The sequence below is a fragment of the Oncorhynchus gorbuscha genome, linkage group LG26, assembly GCF_021184085.1.
Source record: "Oncorhynchus gorbuscha isolate QuinsamMale2020 ecotype Even-year linkage group LG26, OgorEven_v1.0, whole genome shotgun sequence".
NCBI classification, from domain to species: Eukaryota; Metazoa; Chordata; class Actinopteri; order Salmoniformes; family Salmonidae; genus Oncorhynchus; species Oncorhynchus gorbuscha.
Genome location: NC_060198.1, coordinates 31,435,397 through 31,457,113, shown reverse-complemented (window position 1 = coordinate 31,457,113; position 21,717 = coordinate 31,435,397). Strand labels below are relative to the sequence as shown.

General features: G+C 43.1%; 1 protein-coding gene across 1 annotated transcript in view; it reads right to left on the bottom strand.

Annotated features, from left to right (window-relative positions):
- The window catches only part of mrtfbb (myocardin related transcription factor Bb), a 42,729-nt gene extending 21,588 nt beyond the window's left edge, over nucleotides 1–21,141 (bottom strand). The window contains 3 exon segments of the mRNA XM_046331451.1: nucleotides 5,555–5,641; nucleotides 19,648–19,712; nucleotides 20,999–21,141. The gene's annotated coding sequence lies outside the window, so the exon portion shown is untranslated.
- Between the last annotated feature and the right edge of the window lie 576 nt (nucleotides 21,142–21,717).

The window sequence follows — 21,717 nt, the reverse complement described above, 5'->3', positions numbered from 1 at the left end:
TGTAAACGGAGGCTTGGAGGGTAAGTGTGCTTTTTTTATTTTGATGAGGGGGGAAATATATATTTTAAAAATCCTAATAATGTAAGTGATATACTGTATGGGATGTCAAAAGCAGTTATTTCTAGCACCTTGTACCAGACAGATGTGCCACTTCCCCTATCACCCATTTGATTGTCCTATGTCAGATAGTGATGCCATAAAACATATCAGAAACACTTTCCTCATATAATAGTCAATTCCATCGCAGCGTACGCAAAGACTACAGTTTGCTGATTGATTTATGCAACACAATGGGTTAAATCGCAGAGATAACAAAATTATGAAATGATGTGAAATATTGTTATTTATCTACAACACACATATAAATCTCCATAGTCATTTGGTATGAGTAGCAGTGCCAGAAAACGACAGAATAGAAAACGGACAAAGATATTGTGTAAAACTGAGGTCTGTGCTCTCTACCACACGAGGCACATTATCAAGATGGGCAAAACAAATGAGAAAGCAGCTACTTAACTCAGTTGATATACGGTACAACTAGGAGAGGATTTGTTTGCAGCTAGGAGAGGGTTTGTTTGCAGCTAGGAGAGGGTTTGTTTGCAGTTAGGAGAGGGTTTGTTTGCAGTTAGGAGAGGGTTTGTTTGCAGTTAGGAGAGGGTGTGTTTGCAGCTAGGAGAGGGTTTGTTTGCAGCTAGGAGAGGGTTTGTTTGCAGTTAGGAGAGGATGTGTTTACAGCTAGGAGAGGGTTTGTTTTCAGCTAGGAGAGGGTTTGTTTGCAGCTAGGAGAGGGTTTGTTTGCAGTTAGGAGAGGGTTTGTTTGCAGTTAGGAGAGGGTTTGTTTGCAGTTAGGAGAGGGTTTGTTTGCAGTTAGGAGAGGGTTTGTTTGCAGCTAGGAGAGGGTTTGTTTGCAGCTAGGAGAAGGTTTGTTTGCAGCTAGGAGAGGGTTTGTTTGCAGTTAGGAGAGGATGTGTTTACAGCTAGGAGAGGGTTTGTTTTCAGCTAAGAGAGGGTTTGTTTGCAGCTAGGAGAGGATGTGTTTGCAGCTAGGAGAGGGTTTGTTTGCAGCTAGGAGAGGATGTGTTTGCAGCTAGGAGAGGGTTTGTTTGCAGCTAGGAGAGGGTTTGTTTGCAGTTAGGAGAGGATGTGTTTACAGTTAGGAGAGGGTTTGTTTGCAGTTAGGAGAGGATGCGTTTGCAGTTAGGAGAGGATGCATTTGCAGTTAGGAGAGGGTGAGTTTGCAGCTAGGAGAGGGTTTGTTTGCAGTTAGGAGAGGGTTTGTTTGCAGCTAGGAGAGGGTTTGTTTGCAGTTAGGAGAGGATGTGTTTGCAGTTAGGAGAGGATGTGTTTGCAGTTAGGAGAGGGTTTGTTTGCAGCTAGGAGAGGGTTTGTTTGCAGCTAGGAGAGGGTTTGTTTGCAGTTAGGAGAGGGTTTGTTTGCAGTTAGGAGAGGATGTGTTTGCAGTTAGGAGAGGGTTTGTTTGCAGTTAGGAGAAGATGTGTTTTGCAGTTAGGAGAGGGTTTGTTTGAAGCTAGGAGAGGGTTTGTTTACAGCTAGGAGAGGGTTTGTTTGCAGTTAGGAGAGGGTTTGTTTGCAGCTAGGAGAGGGTTTGTTTGCAGCTAGGAGAGGATTTGTTTACAGCTAGGAGAGGGTTTGTTTGCAGTTAGGAGAGGGTTTGTTTGCAGCTAGGAGAGGGTTTGTTTGCAGTTAGGAGAGGGTTTGTTTGCAGTTAGGAGAGGATGTGTTTGCAGTTAGGAGAGGATGTGTTTACAGTTAGGAGAGGATGTGTTTGCAGTTGGGAGAGGATGTGTTTACAGTTAGGAGAGGATGTGTTTGCAGTTAGGGGAGGATGTGTTTACAGTTAGGAGAGGATGTGTTTACAGTTAGGAGAGGATGTGTTTACAGTTAGGAGAGGATGTATTTACAGTTAGGAGAGGATGTGTTTACAGTTAGGAGAGGATGTGTTTACAGTTAGGAGAGGATGTGTTTCCAGTTAGGAGAGGATGTGTTTACAGTTAGGAGAGGATGTGTTTACAGTTAGGAGAGGATGTGTTTACAGTTAGGAGAGGATGTGTTTACAGTTAGGAGAGGATGTGTTTACAGTTAGGAGAGGGTTTGTTTGCAGTTAGGAGAGGGTTTGTTTGCAGTTAGGAGAGGGTTTGTAATGCGATCCCTGGACTCTTTGCCAAGACTAATGTCAGCTTTCCGTGTGCTGTTGATCTTTGATCGATACTCAAATCCCAATGCTTCTTAGTTTACACCCTCAGTCAGCTAAAGTACACGCATTAGTGTTGTTTACAACCAGGGCTGTGCAGGAGATGAAGGACTGCCTCCCTTCACTTGAGATGCTCCGGCTGGCCAAATAAACCAGACTTATCGGCGATTGATGTAAATAAAGATAAACCGTCTCCAAACTCAGGCTGAGTTCCATTATTAACACGATACAGTCTTTTATATGCAAAGAATTTATCGCTCTGCAATGCACCAGCCTGCCTGGCTGTATTCAGTTAGCCAAGTGTGCACCGAGCCAAAAACGTCAGGTGCACCTTTGGCTAGGATGGACGTGTACTGTCTAAATGAATCCTCTTGGTACATGGTCTGTGGTACTCTGCAGGTCTGTTAAATATAGTCTAGCTCTCAAGCCAGTCCTGTTCCTTAGATAGCTTGTTGTTGGCCAAAGACAGACCAGGAACCATGCCATGCCATAACTATGGGGCGTTCTGGCTCCTTGAACAACCAGATGTAGATCATATCAATTGGAATAGCCTGGGTTTTTTTGTTTGGATAAACTTGCAAACCTTGCGAGAGTTGTTTACTGGATTCCTTTCAATGAAAAATCTGCCATTAGTCATTTCTACCAAAATGTACACATCACTCATCATGAAATAAAAATGAGCATGAGAAGAGGAGAGAAGAATGTAGCTCTTCAACTGACCTGCCACATCCTTTCCAGACAATTGCCAGAACAAACATGACATTTCCAGTGGATGCCATACTGATGGGTCTAACCTTTCAGTTAGGAAGCTACTTCAACACAACACAACACTCCATCACTGAGATGGCTGTGCAGACATGTACCGTTCCTGCGTACCAATGACGGCTCATTAAACTTACAGTATGTGCAGGGCCATAAGCCCCATTACGTTTTTCCTGTACTGCATACTAGGTTTTTCTCCTGGCTGATGCCATATGTTGTCACGACGAGGAAACATACATTTACACTATGACTTATATTGATCTCACAATGTCCATTTCCACTTCTTTTCCCCCAAAAGAGAATGCCTTTAGACATCAAAGCCTTTTTCAGTGTCAAAGCCTGAGTGTTGAACCCAAAAAAAGCGTGTAACTACAGAGCTACATCTCGTGAAGCGTTCTCAGGTCACAGTACAAAGAACCAAATCAAGATGAGACCAGATTCAGCAATTAACATGGTCACTTTAGCTTACAACGCATAAGAAGAACCACAGTATAAACAGCCAGCAATAACATGGTTGACAAACCCTTATAAGACAGTCAAAGTGATTTAAGGCGCCACTAGCAGGCTATGGTTTCTCATTAGAGAGACCAAACACTGAAGCAATCCTCTGTCTTCCCCCGGAGGTACATGACGTGTGCTGTAACCAAGTTCACATGCACTGTGGCAGATAGAATCTGCTGCTCATGCCTCTGCATCACACTGGTGTTTGCTATGAAACAAAGACTTGCTTTAAGTGAGAGAGAGAGAGAGAGAGAGAGAGAGAGAGAGAGAGAGAGAGAGAGAGAGAGAGAGAGAGAGAGAGAGAGAGAGAGAGAGAGAGAGAGAGAGAGAGAGAGAGAGAGAGAGAGAGAGAGAGAGAGAGAGAGAGAGAGAGAGAGAGAGAGAGAGAGAGAGAGCGTATGTAGAGCATGGCTAAGACACCAACATGTCAATGTGATCTGGCTACAGGTACCCACATGTGAAGAGAGTTAGTAGGTCTTGCCACAGCTCTAAGCCCAATTCTGGGCAAGTAAAATAAAGGGACTTGTTTTTGGCTACATAAACCACCTGGCATGTTGATACAACCAAGATAAATGCCTAGTTGGATCATGGCCTGACTGCCTAGCCAGAACACATGAGCATAGAGTGTCAGGGTTGAGTGTTTTGGCTGATTGATTGCAGGTTATAAAACATTGAGATTACAAGCCCGTAGCCTAGTGTTATTCATTATTGAGAGAGGTCTGCGTAGTTGGCACAGTTTGACCCTGCCTGTCAGTCCAGGAACGAGGTGTATCGCCTTCCACCTGGTTTTAAATGTTATCTCAGAGGCCAAGCCAAGGGTCTGACACTGTAGGAATACTATCTCAGCGGAAATAGACTTGCTAGCCTAGCCATTGGTGATTACAGTGCCTCGACATTACAGTGGACTCTGTAAATCCAGACACTTGTATTTATTATAATGATAAAGATTGTACTACCACGGGGAGCATGCTGATACAATTCAGTAACTTTGGCTCTTGGTTTTCACAGAGGAATCTCCTCTATACCGACTACCTTCCCATTCCTGCTGCTCTGCTCTCCATCCCCTGCTAGTCTCTCTGCAGCGCAGTGCACATGGTGGGAAAGCCAGAGGGAAATCCCTGTAGGCCTCGGACTTCTCTTTGAAGGCCATGAAGGCTGTGCGGCACGCAGGCAGCTGCCAAGAAGAGTCTACGGAAAGGCAATCCTCTGGCTGTGTTGGGTCACATCATCTTCAACACACACACACATGGATGCATGCACGCACACTTACATACACATACACACACATGCACGCACAATCAGATCACACACACACATGACCACGCACTCACACAGGGATGGGAAAAAGTGACACGCGGATCACTGTAAAGTACCTCAGCTGGATTGCTGCTGTCACATTTATATTTATTGCAAATGATGATAATGAGATACTGAACCCAATGCCTGGACATAAAATCAGTCCATACAATACTACTACTGGTGAGAAAGACGGCCACACACACTCCTGATCCTTAAATACACACCACTGTGTATTTCATCTGCCAAATATTTGAGTGTAAGAATTGAAGTGAGCCACTGTTCTTTATTCGACATTTCTATTCTATTACTTTCCTCATAGAACAAACCACAGAGGAGCAGTAGATGGCGCTGCAGTGCGTTAGCTGGAGTGAGTCACTTCGAATTCCTTAACTGATGTTGTTGGAAGCCAATTACATGCCATTTTCAAGAATGTTCTGTTCCTAACCCTGGCAGTGCCTTTATTTGATTGTTTATTCAAAATGACTGATCCCTAAAGGAAAGGAAACTTCAGCCATGTGTCACCATTGTTATTTCGGTAATTTAGCATATTTTTTTTGAACCAAACCTCCATGATGATGTTTGGCTTTAACTTGATCTTGAAAAGGCATTAAGGAAAGTATATTATGAATAAAAAATAAACACATATTGGATTATAAGAAGCCCTTTAAAGTAAATTGAAAGTAAATGTTCAATCCCCCATTGATGATTTACACCACAGTGGTAGAGGGGGGAGAATATTTATACGGGGTGAGACAACCTTGAGGTGTTATCTGGGCTTACCTGTGACAGTACGAGATGGAGCAAGGAGAGGACACTGTCTGGCAGTGCTGCTGTACAACTCAATAGGTCATGGCGCTGCCTTCCAAACTGGAACACAAAGAAAATATATTTTTTGCAATGAATGTCCCTCCCAATCACATTTTGTGGTAGAGGCACAGTGGCTGTGAAATGAGACTACCATCACTTCAACAATGAGAACAAATTTTCTCTAAAAAGGAAATGATAGATTAATATGTAAACCAGATTGAGACTTGTTTGTCCGCTTGAAAGTTTGCATCTCATTGAAGTGGGTTGCCGTGGTGACGCTAATTGGTGAGCAGAGTGCAGTGTTGGTTGGGGCTAAACAATAACAGGACAGGTATTTATAGATCAGTGGCTCTTCACTGGAGTGGCAGCCTTAAGATATGGAAAACAGGCACTCTGAAGCCATAGGGTAAAGCTGCGACTTCATCTCCCAGAGCAGTCATCCCTACTGATATGCAGTAGCAGTGTGTGGGTAAAATCACTGGGGAAGCCATATTTGCGCATTGGGACAGTGATATATAGGCCTAAAGGCTGAGACAATAAGAAGACACAGTGGCAGATTCAACCACACCTTTGTTTATCACAAAACTGTTTCCGACATTTTCGGACCACTAAACAACAACTATTGATTTAGAACCACAGACGGTTACCGCAAGGCGCAAAGAAAACAGGAGCTGCCTCCACTGTTCCAGCAGAATTTCAACTTCAACATTTCAACATCATCGAGCATCCTGACCGGTTGCATCACCACCTGGTATGGCAACTGCTTATCATCTGACCGTAAGGCGCTACAGAGGGTAGTGCGAACGGCCCAATACATCACTGGGGCCAAGCTTCCTGACATCCAGGACCTATATAATAGGCGGTGTCAGAGGAAAGCCCATAAAATTGTCAGAGACTCCAGTCACCCAAATCATAGACTGTTTTCTCTGCTGCCGCACGGCAAGCGGTACCGGAGCGCCAAGTCTATGACCAAAAGGCTCCTTAACAGCTTCTACACCCAAGCCATAAGACTGCTGAACAATTAATAAAATCGCCACAAGGCAATTTACATTGACCCCCCCCTCCCTTTTGTACACTGCTGCTACTCGCTGTTTGTTATCTATGCATAGTCACTTCGCCACCACCTGTATGTACAGATTACCTCAACTAGCCTGTACCCCCGCACACTGACTCAGTACCGGTGCCCCCTGTATATATCCTCCACACTGACTCAGTACCGGTGCCCCCTGTATATATCCTCCACACTGACTCAGTACCGGTGCCCCCTGTATATATCCTCCACACTGACTCAGTACCGGTGCCCCCTGTATATATCCTCCACACTGACTCAGTACCGGTGCCCCCTGTATATATCCTCCACACTGACTCAGTGCCCCCTGTATATATCCTCCACACTGACTGCCCCCCCTGTATATATCCTCCACACTGACTCAGTACCGGTGCCCCCTGTATATATCCTCCACACTGACTCAGTACCGGTGCCCCCTGTATATATCCTCGTTACTGTTATTCTTATTGTGTTACTTTTTATGATTACTTTTTATTTTAGTTTACTTGGTAAATATTATCTTAACTCTTCTTGACCTGCATTGTTAGTTAAGGGCTTGTAAGTAAGCATTTCACGGTAATGTCTACACTTGTTGTAATAGGCACATGTGACAAATAAAGTTTGATTGATTTGATCATCAAATCACCTCTGCTTAGTCTAATACAGTGACAACTAAAAGATACCAAAACCTATTTAGTCCAATCAACGTAAGCTAAATAGGATGTGGCTATCCATGGTTCTGATTTCAGTCTGCGTGTGTTTGTTCGTGCAAGTAGAAAAACATGTTGACTCCCTACTTGTAGAGAAACATCAATGCCATCCTCCTCTCTTTCATGTTGACGAAACTATCACTCTGTCATACAGTACACACTTTATTTTTTGATGTCCTTGGCTACCTGGCTAAAATGCTTGCTTGCTAGCCTAACTTCTAGTCATGGCCAACGATAGGTAGTTAATATTAGCCTTCGACATCTAGCTACCATACATATTGAACTTCCATGCCCTTATAATCAAGGCTTCCCTTGGCATCCATGAATACACGCCCCTGCTGATATGTCATCTCTCAGTAAAGTGCATGTCAGGAGAAGTGGGGGTTTCGAAAAGAGTGGGCATTTAGAAAGGAACCATATAAGGAGAAGTGGGGGTTTCAAAAGGAACCATATAAGAAGAAGTGGGGGTTTCAAAAGGAACCATATAAGGAGAAGTGGGGGTTTCAAAAGGAACCATATAAGGAGAAGTGGGGGTTTCAAAAGGAACCATATAAGGAGAAGTGGGGGTTTCAAAAGGAACCATATAAGGAGAAGTGGGGGTTTCAAAAGGAACCATATAAGGAGAAGTGGGGGTTTCAAAAGGAACCATATAAGGAGAAGTGGGGGTTTCAAAAGGTACCATATAAGGAGAAGTGGGGGGTTTCTAAATCAAATCAAATTTTATTTGTCACATACACATGGTTAGCAGATGTTAATGTGAGTGTAGCGAAATGCTTGTGCTTCTCGTTCCGACAATGCAGTAATAACCAACGAGTAAACTAACCTAACAATTCCACAATTGCTACCTTATACACACAAGTGTAAAGGGATGAAGAATATGTATATAAAGATATATGAATTAGTGATGGTACAGAACGGCATAGGCAAGATGCAGTAGATGGTATCGAGTACAGTATATACATACGAGATGAGTAATGTAGGGTATGTAAACATTATATTAAGTGTCATTGTTTAAAGTGGCTAGTGATACATGTATTACATAAAGATGGCAAGATGCAGTAGGTGAACAGGTGAACAGGCAGTGGCTCGGGTGGTTGTTGTCCTTGATGATCTTTATGGCCTTCCTGTGACATTGGGTGGGGTAGGTGTCCTGGAGGGCAGGCAGTTTGCCCCCGGAGATGCATTGTGCAGACCTCACTACCCTCTGGAGAGCCTTACGGTTGTGGGCGGAGCAGCTGCCGTACCAGGCGGTGATACAGCCCGATAGGATGCTCTCGATTGTGGATTGTAAAAGTTTGTGAGTGCTTTTGGTAACAAGCCAAATTTCTTCAGCCTCCTGAGGTTGAAGAGGCACTGCTGCGCCTTCTTCACCATGCTGTCTGTGTGGGTGGACCAATTCAGTTTGTCCGTGATGTGTACGCCGAGGAACTTAAAACGTTCTACCCTCTCCACTACTGTCCCGTCGATGTGGATAGGGGGGTGCTCCCTCTGCTGTTTCCTGAAGTCCAAGATCATCTCCTTTGTTTTGTTGACATTGAGTGTGAGGTTATTTTCCTGACACCACACTCCGAGGGCCCTCACCTCCTCCCTGTAGGCCGTCTCGTCGTTGTTGGTAATCAAGCCTACCACTGTAGGGTCGTCTGCAAACTTGATGATTGAGTTGGAGGCATGCATGGCCACGCAGACGTGGGTGAACAGGGAGTACGGGAGAGGGCTCAGAACGCACCCTTGTGGGGCCCCAGTGTTGAGGATCAGCGGGGTGGAGATGTTGTTTCCTACCCTCACCACCTGGGGGCAGCCCGTCAGGAAGTCCAGTACCCAGTTGCACAGGGCGGAGTCGAGACACAGGGTCTTGAGCTTGATGACGAGTTTGGAGGGTACTATGGTTTTAAATGAGGAGCTGTAGTCGATGAACAGCATTCTCACATAGGTATTCCTCTTGTCCAGATGGGTTAGGGCCGTGTGCAGTGTGGTTGCGATTGCGTCGTCTGTGGACCTATTGGGACATTAAGCAAATTGGAGTGGGTCTAGGGTGTTAGGTAGGGCGGAGGTGATATGGTCCTTGACTAGTGCGGTAGTCGTTTAGGGCGGTAGTCGTTTAGCTCAGTTACCTTAGCTTTCTTGGGAACAGGAACAATGGTGGCCCTCTTGAAGCATGTGGGAACAGCAGACTGGGATAAGGATTGATTGAATATGTCCGTAAACACACCAGCCAGCTGGTCTGCGCATGCTCTGAGGATGGTAGCACAATCGATATGCTGATAGAATTTAGGGAGTCTTGTTTTCAGATTAGCCTTGTTAAAATCCCCAGCGACAATGAATGCAGCCTCAGGATATGTGGTTTCCAGTTTACATAGAGTCAAATAAAGTTCGTTCAGGGCCATCGATATGTCTGCTTGGGGGGGAATGTATGCGGCTGTGATTATAATCCGAAGAGAATTCTCTTGGTAGATAATGCGGTCGACATTTGATTGTGAGGAATTCTAAGTCAGGTGAACAGAAGGACTTGAGTTCCTGTATGTTGTTATGATCACACCACGTCTCGTTAATCATAAGGCAAACTGCGCAATGCGTGAAGAAACCAGCTGGCTGCACCGACTCCGATAGCGTGTCTCCAGTGAGCCATGTTTCCGTGAAGCAAAGAACGTTACAGTCTCTTATGTCTCTCTGGAATGCTACCCTTGCTCGGATTTCATCAACCTTGTTGTCAAGAGACTGGACATTGGCGAGTAGTATGCTCGGGAGCGGTGCACGATGTGCCCGTCTCCGGAGCCTGACCAGAAGACCGCTTCGTCTGCCTCTTTTACGGCGTCGTTGTATTGGTTCGCTGGCTGGGATCCGATCCATTGTCCTGGGTGGTGGGTAAAACCCAGGATTCCGCTTCGGGAAACCTCTTATATCCAGTAGTTCCTCCCGACTGTATGTAATAAAACCTAAGATTACCTGGGGTACCAATGTAATAAATAACATGTAAAAAAACAAAATACTGCATAGTTTCCTAGGAACGTGAACTACCAACTAAGTCACACAGATTACATTTATTCTTAGACTACATTACACTATTAATCAAGACAATTTGGTTTCATGAAAGTGCAATAATCCGTAACTATGAGCGTTAGTTAATCTATGTTCCTTTAATCAGCATACCCAGGGTGCGTGTCTGTCCCACTGAGTAACTTGATGCCTAGTTATGACATTACGTACGAGCACATGACAATATTCCTCTTCCCATAGATGCCTGAGGCAGATGATTTTCCTTCTGTAAATTACGACTAAGAGGCAGATGTGGGTGTAAACATGTCTAGACAATGGGCTGCCGGTATGACTCAAGAGCTGACCTCTTCCTGACACAACAACTCTGCTATCTCAGCAGGGGTTTGATTCTGTGTAACCCACAAGGTCTACTGGCAGTGGATTGGTTTCACAATAGTGAAGAAATCAATACTTGTCCCCTATAGATTCTTCAAAATACACATGATGACAACACTAAATCTTTGTCCCTTCGAACTGACACAGCATATCTATTTCATAGGTTCCTTGTGTACCACAAGGTTAAACCCCTAGTGAGCATGAGGCCACCTCTGTTGGGGCCGAGGCGACAGCTCAAAGCCTGCCCCGCCCGAGTTCACTTGCGGTCCTCTGAATTGGGATGTACTGTGTCACCACCTAGGGCAGAAAGTGAGCCACATAGTGCACATGACTAAGCATTGAGTGTCAACGTAGTAAGAATTCCACCCTATCCTGGGGGTTAAAAGTGTCCTCATGGATCCATGGTCTATTGTGTTTGTCCTCGTGGTTTGTGTAGATGCAATTTGATGCTAAGTAGCTGAGCCATGTCAAATCCGATCTCATTTGAGACTTGTTGGGACACATCTGTAGAAAAAAACTAACAGACATGGGAGGCAAGGCCTGTGATCCGCTTGTTATCTGGATCATTCATGAGAAGACACAGACAGTGGTGAGATAAAAAATAAATAAATCATTATGTCCTATCAGGAAATAGTAATGCTTAAAAGCAGTTCAGCACAACAGGAGATAGAACAGAATAAGTTGAAATTGAAAAATCCGCAGTGGTGACGGAAAGAGGATTGTGAGGAATGGGAAAAAACTAGAATGCGTGTGGAATAGAGAAAAAAATGGTATGTTACCACATTACACATTTATAACTTTGAACCTCAATAAACACTCACTGACTCACCACCAGTAAGCCAGAGGAGGTCAACTGTATGGCTAAAAATAGCTGATAGTACTCGCCAAAAAAAGCTGGAATAAATACAGGAAAAAAAGCCTCCTTTTCCATGTGTGCTTCGGCCATATGGGTCTCACCACACTCAGAACAGCACAAAAGAAAACAGTGTGAGACTGACTACTGCAGCACTGCAGAAAGATAGAGACTTCCTCATCCTTAACTCTTCTTCTTCCCCACCCCCCAAAATTCCCCCATTTCAAACACCGTAACTTTCCCATAAGTCTAATAAATTCTCCAGTGGCCATGACTGAGATCTTCACACATGGCGTCTGACCCTCCCACTTCCCCTCCTGGACCCAGGGCCCAGGCAGCGGAGCGGGCCGCTGCACTCAGCATTGGGTCGGTGGAGGAGGGGGCGGCTGGACCAGCCGACCGCAGACAGAAATAGCCTTCCGCTTGGCCGTTGGCATGTTGGGACTCATGGCGTGGGCCTGGGAGGAGGGAGGGAGTATCTGTTTTGGTCTACAATCACAGTTGGGGAGTACTGCTCTGCTTTCCAGATGGCAAGTTTCCATTCAAACAATGTTACTGGGAGAGTTTGAGGTCTTAATTTAGTCCAACTAAAATAACCTATGAGGCAGATACTACTGCAATGGCACAGTATATACTACACAACACAATGACCTGTGGTCCAATATTACCAAATGGGGATGTAGCCTATACTTCTTGATATTTTACTATTTCAAATTCTAGTATATACATTTCCTTCAGAAAGGATTCATGTTTCATACTTATTCCACATTTTGTTGTGTTACAGCCTGAATTAAAATGGGATGAAATCTTCTTTATTTTACTCATCCTCTACACACAACACCCCATAATGACAAAGTGAAAACGTGTTTTTAGAAATGTTTGCAAATGTATTGAAAATGAAATACAGAATGATCTCATTTATATAAGTATTCACATCCCTGAGTCAATACATGTTAGAACCCCCTTTGGCAGTGATTACAGCTGTGATTGTTTTCTGGGTAAGAACTGGATTGTACAGTATTTGCCCATTATTCTTTTTAAACTCTTCAAGCTCTGTCAAGTTGGTTGTTGATCATTGCTAAACAGCCATTTTAAAGTCTTACCATAGATTTGAATGCCGATTTCAGTCAAAACTGTAACAAGGCCACTCAGGAATATTCAATGTCGTTTTTGTATGCAACTCCGGTGCATATTTGACCTTGAGTTTTAGGTTATTGTCCTACTGAAAGGTACATTTATCTCCCAGTGTCTGTTGACAGCAGACTGAACCAGATTTTTCATGTGCTTAGCTCTATTCTGTTTCTTTTTATTAAAAAAACAGGCTTTGCCGACGACAAGCATATCCATAACATGATGCAGCGACAACCATGCTTGAAAATATGAAGAGTGGTACTCAGTGATGTGTTGTGTTGTATTGTATTTGCCACAAACATAATGCTTTGTATTTAAGTTTAGTTCCTTGCACCAGTTTTTGCAGTACTATTTTAGTGCCTTGTTGCAAACAGGATGCATGTTTTGGAATATTTCATTCTGTACGGGCTTCCTTCTTTTCACTCTGTCAATTAGCTTAGTATTGTGGAGTAACTACAATGTTGTTGATCTGTCCTCAGTTTTCTCCTATCACAGCCATTACACTATGTACCTATTTTAAAGTCACCAGGAAACAAAGGTTTCTGAAATCCCTGAAAGGTTTCCTTCCTCTGGGTGTATAGTGACTGGGTGTATAGATCATCCAAAGTGTAATAATAACTTCACCATGCTCAAAGGGACATTCAATGTCTATTTTCTTTGTTTTACCCATCTACCAATAGCTGACCTTCTTTGCACAGGCATTGGAAAACTTCCTTGGTCTTTGTGGTTGAATCTGTGTTTGAAATTGATTGCTCGACAGGGACCTTACAGATCATTTCATGTGTGGGGTACAGAGATGAGGTAGTCATTCAAAAATCAAAACTATTATTGCACACAGAATGGGTCCATGCAACATTTGTAATACTGAATTTATTTAGGCTTGCCATAACAAAGGGGTTGATTATTTATTGACTCAAGACATTTCAGATTTGTATCTTTAATGAATTAGTAAACATTTCTAAAAACATAATTCTAATTTTACATTATGGGGTATTGTGTGTAGGCCAATGAAACAAAATGTAAATGTAATACACTTTACATTCTGGCTGTAACTATATATACACTACATGACCAAATGTATGTGGACACCTGCTCATCGAACATCTCATTCCAAAATAATTAATATGGAGTTGGTCTCCCCTTTGCTGCTATAACAGCCTCCACACTTCTGGGAAGGCTTTCCACTAGATGTTGGTGATTAGGCCTGGCTCGCAGTCAGTCGTTCCAATTCATCCCAAAGGTGTTCGATGGGGTTGAGGTCAGGGCTCTGTGCAGGCCAGTCAAGTTCTTCCACGCCGATCTCAAGAAACCATTTCTTTATGGACCTCACTTTGGGCACGGGGCATTGTCATGCTGAAACAGGAAAAGATCTTCTCCAAATAGTTTGCACAAATTTGGAAGCACAGAATCATCTAGAATGTCATTGTATTCTGTAGCGTTAAGATTTCCCTTTACTGGAACTAAGTGGCCTACCCCAAACCATGAAAAACAGCCCCAGACTATTATTCCTCCTCCACCAAACTTCACAGTTGGCACTATGCATTGGGGCAGGTAGCGTTCTCCTGGTATCCACCAAACCCAGATTCGTCTGTCGGACTGCCAGATTATGAAGATTAATTCATCACTCCAGAGAACGCGTTTCCACTGCTCCAGAGTGCAATGCCAGCAAGCTTTACACCAGTCCAGCCGACACTTGGCATTGCGCATGGTGACCTTAGGCTTGCGTGTGGCAGCTCGGCCATGGAATCCCATTTCATGAAGCTCCCAACAAACAGTACTTGTGCTGACGTTGCTTCCAGAGGCAGTTTGGAGCTCGGTAGGTGATTTTTATGCACTATGCGCTTCAGCACTTGGCGGCCCCATTCTGTGAGCTTGTGTGACCTACCACTGAGCCATTGTTGCTCCTATGCGTTTCCACTTCACAATAACAGCATTTACAGTTGACCGGGGAAGCTCTAGAAGGGCTGAAATTTGACGAACTGACTTGTTGGAAAGGTGGCATCCTATGACGGTGCCACGTTGAAAGTCACTGAGCTCTTCAGTAAGGCCATTCTACTGCCAATGTTTGTCTATGGAGATTGCATGGCGGTGTGCTTGATTTTATATACAGTGGGGAAAACAAGTATTTGATACACTGCCGATTTTGCAGGTTTTTCTACTTACAAAGCATGTAGAGGTCTGTAATTTTTATCATAGGTACACTTCAACTGTGAGAGACGGAATCTAAAACAAATGTTTTTAAATCACATTGTATGATTTTTAAGTAATTTATTAGCATTTTATTGCATGACATAAGTATTTGATCACCTACCAACCAGTAAGAATTCCGTCTCTCACAGACCTCTTAGTTTTTCTTTAAGAAGCCCTCCTGTTCTCCACTCATTACCTGTATTAACTGCACCTGTTTGAACTCATTACCTGTATAAAAGACACCTGTCCACACACTCAATCAAACAGACTCCAACCTCTCCACAATGGCCAAGACCAGAGAGCTGTGTAAGGACATCAGGGATACAATTGTAGACCTGCACAAGGCTGGGATGGGCTACAGTACAATAGGCAAGCAGCTTGGTGAGAAGGCAACAACTGTTGGCGCAATTATTAGAAAATGGAAGAAGTTCAAGATGATGGTCAATCACCCTCGGTCTGGGGCTCCATGCAAGATCTCAACTCGTGATCAATGATCATGAGGAAGGTGAGGGATCAGCCCAGAACTACATGGCAGGACCTGGTCAATGACCTGAAGAGAGCTGGGACCACAGTCTCAATGAAAACCATTAGTAACACACTACACCGTCATGGATTAAAATCCTGCAGCACATGCAAGGTCCCCCTGCTCAAGCCAGCACATGTCCAGGCCCGTCTGAAGTTTGCCAATGACCATCGGGATGATCCAGAGGAGGAATGGGAGAAAGTCATGTGGTTTGATGAGACAAAAAATAGAGCTTTTTGGTCTAAACTCCACTCGCCGTGTTTGGAGGAAGAAGAAGGATGAGTACAACCCCAAGAACACCATCCCAACCGTGAAGCATGGAGGTGGAAACATTCATTCTTTGGGTATGCTTTTCTGCAAAGGGGACAGGACGACTGCACCATATTGAGGGGAGGATGGATGGGGCCATGTATCACGAGATCTTGGCCAACAACCTCCTTCCCTCAGTAAGAGCATTGAAGATGGGTCGTGGCTGGGTCTTCCAGCATGACTACGACCTGAAACACACAGCCAGGGCAACTAAGGAGTGGCTCCGTAAGAAGCATCTCAAGGTCCTGGAGTGACCTAGAAAGTCTCCAGACCTGAACCCAATAGAAAATCTTTGGAGGGAGCTGAAAGTCCGTATTGCCCAGCGAAAGCCCCGAAACCTGAAGGATCTGGAGAAGGTCTGTATGGAGGAGTGGGCCAAAATCCCTGCTGCAGTGTGTGCAAATCTGGTCAAGAACTATATGAAACGTATGATCTCTGTAATTGCAAACAAAGGTTTCTGTACCAAATATTAAGTTCTGCTTTTCTGATGTATCAAATACTTATGTCATGCAATAAAATGCAAATTAATTACTTAAAAATCATACAATGTGATTTTCTGGATGTTTGTTTTAGATTCTGTCTCTCACAGTTGAAGTGTACCTATGATAAAAATGACAGACGTCTACATGATTTGTAAGTAGGAAAACCTGCAAAATCGGCAGTGTATCAAATACTTGTTCTCCCAACTGTACCTGTTAGGAATTAGGAATAGGTGTGGCTGAAATAGCCGAATCCACTAATTTGAAAGGGTGTCCAAGTACTTTTGTATATATAGAGTATATATACATGTATGTATATATATATATATTTAAAAGTAGCAATGGAGACAAGATGCTAGATTAAAACATTTTCATAGTGTGAGGATAAAATGAACATCTGTCTCTTGAAAGAAAGTTGTTTCTTAGAAGCCCAAAGAGGCCATGGAGAGCAGAGACCCATCCCCAGGGGCCTTAATGTGTTTGTGAGTGGACAGAGTGCTGCTGAACCTAAGTGTCCTTTGTGTAACACAATCACCAGCCTGCAATCCCGCTGACTCAGTGGGAAATGCGTTCGATTCACTGCTCATCACTAGCACTCACTGCCCTTAGATTGACATGCTGTTCATGCTACTGAAATTGATGCTGTGTCATGGAAATGTAATGCCGGGAATCAGGTATAGGCATAGGGATGCATAGGGAATGGGATGATGTCAACCGGGAACATTCCACTGGAGGGTAGTATCTCATGTGGTGGGAACATGTTATTCAAACAAATTCACTGGAACCGACATTCCACTCAACCCAAATAAAAATGAGGAACAAATGTTTGTCGTGACTATCTGAATCATGTTCACACAGAAAACATGTTGCTCTTGTGGTATTCATATTACATTCAAGTCTGTCCGCATGGGCCCAGCAAAGTGCTGTATACACTTACGATTCCCCAGAAAAGATTAGGAATAACATTTATTCATTGGAATAAATGGTAACAATAACAGCGCCAGAACAGTGTAACAGGCCTCCTGCCTGAATACGGACAGACAGCACAGTAGGACTGAGAAAACACAACCCAGAACACCAAGGAACCACCATGTCTGGTCTGACCTCTCCCTGCGCTGTGCTGCCTCACTATGAATACCCAGAGATGGGTAGTATTTCTGTTACATGTATTTGAAATTCACAATTAAGTATTTTGTCATTTGAATTACACTGGGCCGAACTATACCAATGTATTTTGTAATTGTTTTCAAAATATGAAAAACTTTTCTTTATCATTTTTTAAAATAGCGGTTCACATTTTGTGCCACCCCCCTTTACCCTGCATCGGTATCAGAAGTCTGATGGCACTATGGTGTGATAAGAACACCTGCTAAATGAACTAAATATACACTGAGTGTACAAAACATTAAGAACACCTGCTCTATCCATGACATAGAGTAACAAGGTGAATCCAGGTGAAAGCTATATTCCCTTATTGACGTCCACTTCATTTACATTTACATTTAAGTCATTTAGCAGACGCTCTTATCCAGAGCGACTTACAAATTCAATAAAATTCATTCAATCGGAGTAGATGAAGGGGAGGAGACAGGTTAAATAATGATTTTTAAGCCTTGAGACAATTGAGACATGGATTGTGTATGTGTGCCATTCAAAAAGTGAATGGACAAGACAAAATATTTAAGTGCTTTTGAACGGGATATGGTAGTAGCTGTCAGGTGTGAGTGTGTCAAGAACTGCAACGCTGCTGGATTTTTCATGCTCAAGTGTTCCCCGTGTGTATCGAGAATGGTCCACCACCCAAAGGACATTCAACCAACTTGACACAACTGTTGGAAGCATTGGAGTCAATATGGGCCAGCAACCTTTTGAAATGCTTTCCTCGCGTTGTAGAGTCCATGCCCTGACAAACTGAGGCTGTTCTGCAGACAAAGGGGGCACAACTCAATATTAGGAATTTTGATGCCCTAAGCTCCAAGTTCCTCAGTGCAACACATCACTAAGGATCTATCATGGTCCAAACACACCAACACAGTTGTGAAGAGGGCACGACAGGTGGCTGAAAATATTTGGCATGGGACATCAGATCCTCAAAAAAGATCCTACAGCTGCACAATCAAGAGCATCTTGACTGACTGCATCACCGTTTGGTATGGCAACTGCTTGGCATCAGACCTCAAGTCACTACAGAGGGTAGTGCGTACCGCCCAGTACATCACTGGGGTCGAGCTCCCTTCCATCCAGGACCTCTATACAGTGGTTCTTCCTTTAAAAGTGGCGGCGTACTGTAGCACAGCTTGCAGGATGCAGCATAATTGTATGGCACGTTATTTAAGTGTCAGCCATTGTTGCCAGAATGACACAATTTACCACAATATGCCACCATCTACCACAAAATGGTAGCGGCATAAGTTCAAAACTTTTAAAGGAAGAACCACTGTACCAGGCGGTGTCAGAAGAAGGCCCAAAGTCTCCAGTCACCCAAGCCACAGACTGTTCTCTCTGCTCCCGCACAGCAAGCGGTACCAATGCACCAGGTCTAGGTCCAAAAGGCTTCTTAACAGCTTCTACCCACAAGAAATAAGACTCCTGAACAGCTAATCAAAGGGCTACCCAGACCTCTCTTTTACGCTGCTGCTACTCTATTATTATCTATGCATAGTCATTTTAACTCTACCTACATGTACATATTACCTCAATTACCTTGACTAACCGGTGCCTACGCACATTGACTCTGTACTGGTACCCCCTGTATATAGCCTCGCTATTGTTATTTTACTGCTGCTGTTAAATTATTCGTTACTTTTATTTGACATTTTTACTTAACACTTTTTTTCTTAAAACTTCTTAAAGCATTGTTGGGCTTGTAAGTAAGCATTTCACTGTAAGATTTACACCGGTTGTATTCGGTGTATGTGACAAATACAATTTGATATCGATTTCTATCTTATCTTTTCCTCTGCATTGATGGCAATGGACTCTCGACGCAAAACTTAACTTCTCACCAGCCCTGCAAAAACACTGCAGCATGAACTACTGAACGAGTGTGAGAACATTGACGCTGTCCAGGCAAGCTGCTTCAATAAACAGACTTTCAATATACAACTTTGCCCTTTCGTAGACCCTTGTAAAAGTGTAATGTAAACACACTTCTTCCATTAGTTGCAATGGGCTCATTTCATATTGCCAGATACACCAACATTGACAGAAAACGGTAGCAAAGAGAAGAAAAGGAGTGTGCAATTCTACCGGTAGTTTTCCAGCTGGTCTGCCCTTTAAGAGGTTGTAATTGATTTGACAATTGACTTTGTACAGCATTGCATCTGCAACAGTGCAACAGAGATGAAATAAATGATGAAAGGAAGTTTGACAGTGGACAGTCATGTAACATACATGTATTCCTTCTCTCTCAAAGTCAACATAAAATGCAGAACACACAGCACCTCTCGCTTACCTCTCTCTCTATCTCTGCATTCATTGGCTGCCATCTCCCCAGAGCTGATTGACTTCCTGCCTCCACTTTGGAAAACAAAAAAGTTCCCCTGATTACAACCGTTTCCTTCCTCCATCCCCTCACAGTGCTGCTGGCTCAGATGGATACATGATTTACTCAGGCCCTACACCCACAGTCACATCCATGTGCATCATACAGTGGGGAAAGGGTGCTGGGAGAGCAATCTGGCTCAATCTAGAAACTGTTTTCCCTTGAGAGACGCTTATGGTTACATGGGTTTGTTTGGGGAGTGGGATTTCAAAACGAATGAAGTGTGAAAAGACTTCAAATATATGTTGCGTTTGTTGACAGTGTTAAGCAGCATATGAACGCCCAGAGTTTTAACAGAACATCTGGGAGCGTATTGATGTTGTGAACTCTCATGCTGACCTCTGTGATACTGAACAAGATCAACAGGTGTTTAAAAACATAATAACCCAAAAGCTTACACAGGTTCATGACCTGGAGCGGCACATATTTTCAGCATTTGGAGTTAATCCTTAAAGCGTCAGTCAGCGGTAGAAACAATAAGGAACTAGAAACTGGGCTGCCATGTCTATCAACATCATCTTGATTTGATTTGACAATAACAAAGCGCGGTTCCCCACCTCTAGTTCGGTAAAAAAAAAAGTTAAGGGACGGGGCTGGGAAAATGTAACCTCTCTCAAATTCATAGACATGGCTATGGACTCAACGACTGACAATCCATGATATCAAAATGATCGTTTTAACCATGTTTGTTTACCTTTTTTTTGTTTACAAATGTTGGCGTAAAACACGTTTATATTTTGGGTTCCGATGTGGTATGACAGTTGAACTAAGCTCACGAAGCACTAACAAGTTATATTCTTCTAGAATCATTGCGTACATATCATGCATTTATAAGTCAAAAATGGATGTAGCGACTGCTGATTGCGCCTTTTAACATTTAAAAGACTTCATCATATAAGAACACTACATCTAATCTAATCTAATCTAGCTCAAATCACCCCACCACGGCCTGTACTTAATTGGTGACAAATGCACGTGTGGGGCTATTGTCAATTAGATAGACACTATTTCAAAATGTCAGGTGTGTTTTTCGAAATAAACTCAACATACAAAACCTGCCATTATCGTGAAAATAGGCTGTCAAGATCTGCCATTGTGTTTTTGCCAAATCTAGCCTCGCGACATTGTATCCAATGTTCATCACGTATTATTGCACCGTTACAATGCATCACCAAAGCAACCGGTGGTAGTGGTGCATTTTGAAACAGCCATGAAAAACAGTGACAGTAGAATTATTGAAACATTGACATGCAAATCTTACCGATTTTCCTTTGAGTTCGTTGGTATTTGTCTCGATGGAACGGAATAGTCGCTTGTTTGAGATGATTAATAAATAAATATCTATTTGATTTTCTTCGGTGAAAGTGAAATTGTTGGTCTTGGAAAAAGATGGCTGCTCCTCGGCTGGAGTCGATGATGTAATCTGAATTTAACCCTTTGATGTGTTCAATAGATAGTGTTTAATCCTACTCCGTCTCATTCGATATTCAATATAGCCTTCATAATTGTTTTAAAATCACTGCATCATTTGTAAATGTTTGATATACAGTCAGGTCCATAATTATTGGCACCCTTGATAAAGATGAGAAAAAATACTGTATAAAATAAATAATACAAATACTGAGCGATATTGTATGCTCAAATAAATTGGGAAATAAAAAAAAGCACTAATACAATTGTACAGACAAAAAGTGATTTTGTTAAGCAAGTATTAAAAACAATCTAAAAAATATCTACATTTCTTGCACCCCTGGTTTCATTAAGTAGAAAATAATCCCATACCTCCTTGGTGGTGGATATTTGATGTTATGGGGTTATTTTGCTTCCACTGGTCCATGCTGGGGCCATGTTTAGGTCACCGGCATCATGAACTTTACCCAGTACCAGGATGTTTTTAGTCAAAGACCTGGTTGCCTATTTGGCCGCAAGTGGATCTTCCAGCAACACAGTAAACCCAAGCGCACATCACATTCCACAAAT